This window comes from Rhipicephalus microplus, chromosome 2, assembly GCF_043290135.1.
Source record: "Rhipicephalus microplus isolate Deutch F79 chromosome 2, USDA_Rmic, whole genome shotgun sequence".
Lineage (NCBI taxonomy): Eukaryota > Metazoa > Arthropoda > Arachnida > Ixodida > Ixodidae > Rhipicephalus > Rhipicephalus microplus.
Genome location: NC_134701.1, coordinates 285,518,254 through 285,524,253, shown reverse-complemented (window position 1 = coordinate 285,524,253; position 6,000 = coordinate 285,518,254). Strand labels below are relative to the sequence as shown.

Here is a 6,000-nt window from a genome sequence, read left to right as displayed (position 1 = left end):
GAACACATAGAAAACACACGTTATTCTAGAGGGCGCAGCTAATACCCAGCCATAAAAAAAAAACAAAGCCGTCATTTAGCCCCATTCGGCTACACACTATGCCTCTATTCTGAGCCAAGAAAAACGATTGACCGTAAAAGCACACCTGAAGCAGAGAAGCAATAACGGAGCGAAATATACAGGTTGCCCGTGTGATGTCCTAAAAAAATGGTTGCAGTTGTTTTATCCCTAATTATATAAATTACCACTCAATACTTTCGTGTTTCAGAATAAACACACTCGTACAAGAGGCTGTACAAGATTTCAACTCATATTTCTTTATTATCAACACTATTTAACACATACGTTCATCACAGGTAGCAATAACAGGTGAGCCATGCTTCAACTATGTCTTTCAAAATGTGAACATTGCATTCCCTGGTAGTGCCGAGTGCCTAAAAAGACGTGTAGAAGAGACATTGCATCAGCTGCACATTTGCTACCCTCATTAGTGATTTAAAATTACGTGATTCTTAAGAAGGAAGAAATATTGCTAGGCATGCACTTTCGTCCGTGAGTACCCAGAACCACGAATGCTAGAAAAACAGAAGGAAAGAGTATTGTCCAGGTTGTTTAAGAATAATGTTTAGTGGCAATGCAACGAACACCAACAAACAAAAGCGCTGTGTCCTTGTGTTTTCTTTTAATTGTCGCAGGATGGTTATTTAGCTTATCGAAAACAACGTACTAACAGGTTTCCTTCTAAACAGACAGTTTGTTGGGGGACAAAATAGAGGAAGCATAATCAGGTAAGGGTGGCTTATTTGAAGTCCTGTAAATAACTAACAGCTTTCGTAATGAAGTAATTTGGGATAGCCGTTACCTGTTTTTTTTTTTTTTTTTTGAAGAACGGTGAAGCTACAACCAAGCTTTAACTTGTTATTCTGTCGACGTCCCTAATTTGGTGTTGCAGCGAGAGTAGCTAGACAGTTTTATGAATGAGATTTTTTACACAGTATTAAATATCAACCACATCGATGTTCTATTTGTTGAAACGACAGATGTTTTTTTGGCGCCTTTCTACTGAACTCATTTTATTCACATTGGAAACTATCTTGGTCCCACTGCTAAGACGGCGAAGTTTAAGGAAGGCTTAAGTGAACAACCAATTGGTTTATAGTGATGAATTGTTATCTGGGAACTCTAAAGTTGTTAATTTCATCATCAAATGTTCACAAATAGAAGAGAACACCTAGGTGAACATTTCATCTTCAAATTTCAAGACAAACGGTCCGCGAATGACATCACAGATTACATAGTGTGTTTGCAGTATTTTGGCGATATTTTCACAACAAAATTTTCTGAAGCTTAGCATGTGAAGTCTACGGGGCCGTCAGAGGGCAATGTGCCTACGTTCGTCTTACTGGTTAGGAACTATGCAAAGCGTAGGAGACGCATTTAAAGTTTACGACGTCATGGTCTTTGGAGCAGCAATTATACAGCCATGCGTATTTTCATTTCGCGCGTTTTCTCGCTAGATAGACATGTTCTTGCAGCAAATGAGGTGATCCAGATTTTGTAGAAGAGTAATTTGATTTTGTGAGGCTCTTCAGGGTTTCATTTTCTCTTTAGTGTTCCTTTAAGGCACCGTAAAATAGTTTCTAATTTACAAAACACTTCACTGGGCTAGAAACTGTGAAATGCCGTGCACAACTGCATGTAGATTAACAAAAGGTGCAGGTATTCGTGGTTGAATACTTTTAAATGCGGCCATGGTACACGATATCGGAAGTTGAATGCGCTACGACGCAATCAGCAGCACAGCTCCGGTAACTAACCTACCCTTCTGTATGCTTGTAAGTGAATTGAATATTAAGCACTTAGTATATTTGTATCTCGCCCACAAGAGGTTTAAAAAAGAAGTCTGCTTAGAGTACTCGCTCCTTAATAATTCAGTATTGCAGTGAACAGCATACCAGAAAGGCTTTCACATAGTGTAGTAATTCTCTTTATTAACACCTGAAACGTTTTTTTTTCTTTTTGCAGGATAGGTCCACATAATATAGCGACAGACCTCGCAATTCAATCACGCGTATACTTTGAAGTGGACTTGAAAAACAATTCCACTCTCATCCGCCCTTAACTCATCTAGCAACTGCAGGATATGAATATATCCGCTTGATGCTCAATGAAAGTGCTCGCTGAGGCGGAAGTAAAATCATTCCTTCGAATGAAGAGATTGCTCTGGCTCTCTGTGCATTCCTTCGACCTAGCTGTCGCTAAGCGCAGTGAGAACGGGACCCACGCATTCGCCATAAACAGTTCCCCTTTTCAATTCACGTGCATAACGGAATTAGGGCATAAGAAATTGGGCAACACTTGCGCCGTTGAGCAGATGAAGGAGTGCAGCGCATTTCATCCGTGTTCGCTGCGCGTGTTGCGATTTAATTCGGGAACGCTCAGGGAAGATTGAAGCGTTTGTAAAAAAATATGTACAAAATTTTTTTTCTTTTTGTCTGAAAAAAAAAACTCGGATTGCTTAAGTAGAGGCAGGATCCTTTTGCGCGCATACGTATACGTACTCTTGATAAGCATAACATGAGGAGCACACGTGCCATTTGGCAGGTAAAACAAACCAAGAAATGAGGACGAGCGCCAAATTCACAGTGTGCTGTTGCTTGTCCATATGCCCTTTGCATCTTTCCTGGCTCTGGATCAAGCACAATGTTTCGCGGGCGTAGCAATGGCAACAAAGAGTAATAAAACTGTTGATGGAACAGTGCGGCGTGATTGAGGAGTGATACCATATGAAAGCGCCGTTAACTTTCAATTTAATAAGTATATAAATATACATTTCACATTGTAGGAAGAGTGAGAAACATCTGATAAAAATTGGTATGTGTTCCACCCTCCTTGTAAGAAAATATTTATTGCAAAAAGATTATCCACACGGGAAACCTCATTTCACGACGTAGATATGTTTTGTCCACAAAGTAGACAATGGAATAAGTGCACACGTATAGAGTCATATTTTTCAGGTGAGAAAAAATGGCGGCACAGGAAGCAAAGCGCCACGTAAAAAAATGGCCACGTATCTGCGTGCCTCTCTGCAAATGTCGTCCAAACGCGATCGTCCATTGCCAGTCAAGCGGCCATTTAGGTTTCGCCCCCGAAAGAGCCTCCGCTCTGTTGATTCGACCACACCTGGCTGGTATTGATGACATAGAGGAGGTGCTACAAGAGCTCTGGATGTCATCTGCCACTGCTGACGAGAAACACCAGCTTGTGCAGAATCCAGGGCTATTGCCAAGTGACAGCACCATACTGTAAGCAAAAGGCTTTTTTTTTTGCACACAGCTTCGCGTTTTCCGCGCAACCCAACAAACACTATGATCATAGGAATTATTCGTATATCGGTTTTGTAGTAAGGAAATACACCATCTAAGACTTCCGTATTGATTTTGCGCCTCTGACATGCGTAATATTTGCTTTTTAAACGACAACGTTCACAAGTATGAAAGGAGCCACCAGTCTAAGATGGCTGGGTGTTCAGAAAGTGTTCGAACTTTGGCCGGATGCCTGAATTTCGTCACAAACAGACAGACAGACAGACAGACAGACAGACAGACGAATTTTTTGTCATTCTAGTAATAAAGAACGACTACTGTCTATAAATATATTAAAATAAAAAGGTTGGTTCACTTACGCCGAAGTTGCCGCGCTCTCTGCCGCACCCACAGTTTCTGTGCCTACAACAGCAGACCATACGCCTGTGGCTTCGTTATCACCGCCAGTGCGTGCACCACCTTACTACGCACCTCAGCGCCCACCTCGCCCAACCTGTTACTACTGCGGCTATCGAGGACAAATCGCTCGGTTTTGTCAAAGGCGCCAACAAGACGAGCAACGCGGCTACGCTCCCGAAGAACATCGAAGCTTCCGTCCAGCTATGAACTACTTACGGCCACCCCCCCGATCGTCCTATTACCGTTCACCGTCACCTACTTACCATACGGACATGCCTGGCGATTCCCGTACGTCTCGCCGCAGGTCGCCTTCGCCAGGTCGCCGTTCAGTGTCGCCTCTACGGCCCGCCTCCCATTCCACGAACGCCCACGCGGAAAACTCCCCGATGCAGTTTTAGGAGGGGAAACTGCATCCCTTGGACAGCTAACAATTCCTCCAGAGCGGCCATCGAATTTGATAGTAGTGTTTGTAGAAGGTGTACGTGTTGAGGCTCTTGTAGACACTGGCGCTGCCGTTTCGATTATTCGTGCTGATTTTTGTTCCCGCCTTCGAAAAGTCACCACACCTTATGGCGGCCCACCTCTACGTGCGGCGACCAACGCTCTCATTCGTCCACTTGCACAGTGTACCGTTCGTGTCTGCATAGAAGGCATTCGTCATCACATTGTTTTCGCGGTATTTCGTGAGTGCACCCACGCTCTCATTCTTGGGTGGGATTTCTTGTCTTCTGCGTCCGCTTTCATATCATGTGATCAGCGCCTCCTGCATCTAAACGCTACTGACTCTTCTCCGCTTGAACAAGATGGACGCATCCGCCTTGTCACCAAGTCAGATTATGTACTTCGGCCATACATTGAAGAAATTATAAGTGTTAATTGGACCGACATTATGGATGGCGACGTACTAATTCTTCCTTACGGTCATACCCTACGTAGGGGCATTGTGATCACACCGGGGCTTATTCGCTTCTTCGATGGGTGTACGTACCTAACCGCCATAAATCAAACGCCCGAGTGTATACTGCTCCCCTGTGGCTCAACAGTATCTTGCGCGGTCGACAGTGAGCCTGTTGCGATTGTTACTCTTCCGAACAACAACCACAACGATGTTCCGAAGTCGCAATCATTGCCATTCAATGCCTCTGCCACACCTGTGTCGGCGACAATAAGCAATGACTTAACACCTGATCAAACTGAAGATTTGCTCGCCCTGTTAAATAGACACCGTTCTCTATTTGACGTGAACTCACCCGGCCTCAGCATGACTACCACCGCTACTCACAGCATCCAGACTGACGGCTCTCGTATTGTACATCGGCGTCCATATCGCGTGTCTCAGGCAGAACGCAAGATCATCGAGGAAAACGTCTCAGACATGCTACGACGCAACATCATACGTCCTTCCTCGAGTCCCTGGTCATCCCCAGTTGTTCTCGTTCAAAAGAAAGATGGGACAGTGCGTTTCTGCGTCGATTACCGTGCGCTAAACAAAATAACGCGCAAGGATGTTTATCCCCTCCCTCGGATCGACGCTGCACTGGATTCATTACAGGGCGCAGAGTATTTTTCCAGCCTCGACCTTGGGTCAGGCTACTGGCAGATACCAATGTCGGAGTCTGATAAAGAGAAGACCGCCTTTTCAACGCCAGATGGGTTGTACGAGTTCAATGTGATGCCTTTTGGACTCTGTAATGCGCCCGCCACCTTCGAACGCATGATAGACGGCGTATTGCGTGGTTTGAAATAGAAAACATGTCTGTGCTATCTCGATGACATAGTAGTGTTTTCATCCACGTTCTCGCAGCATCTACAACGTCTTGACGAAGTCCTCACATGCCTTGCAAAAGCCGGTCTACAGCTTAACACCAAGAAATGTACCTTTGCTAGCAAGACAATCAAGGTTCTCGGCCACCTTGTCAGCAAAGAAGGAATTCGGCCCGACCCCGAGAAGCTTGCCGAATTCCTCGATTTTCCTCGTCCACTACGTCAGAAGGACCTGCGCAGCTTTCTTGGGTTATCTTCTTACTTACGGCGCTTCATACGTGGTTTCGCGGAACTTGCGTCTCCGCTCCATCAACTCCTCGCAAAGAACGTCCCCTTCATTTGATCCGAAGACTGCGAAAGCGCTTTCACGGCATTGAAGCAAGCCCTCACGTCGGATCCGGTACTGTGCCACTTCGATTCCACCGCACCCACCATCCTTCACACCGACGCAAGAAGTCATGGTCTCGGTGCGGAACTCTTGCAGTGTGACAAAAACTCACGCGAACGCGTC

General features: G+C 45.0%; 1 protein-coding gene across 9 annotated transcripts in view; it reads right to left on the bottom strand.

Annotated features, from left to right (window-relative positions):
• LOC142788397 (uncharacterized) overlaps positions 1-6,000 on the bottom strand; it is a 192,884-nt gene that overhangs the window by 59,600 nt on the left and 127,284 nt on the right. For 2 of the 9 annotated variants that reach the window (XR_012889345.1, XM_075884953.1), the window contains exon 3: positions 295-434. The exons of 5 other annotated variants lie outside the window; for them this stretch is intronic. The gene's annotated coding sequence lies outside the window, so the exon portion shown is untranslated. Of the gene's footprint in view, positions 1-294; positions 435-3,064; positions 3,304-6,000 lie in introns of those variants that run through there. 2 more of the 9 variants (XR_012889346.1, XM_075884954.1) reach the window with 1 other exon arrangement.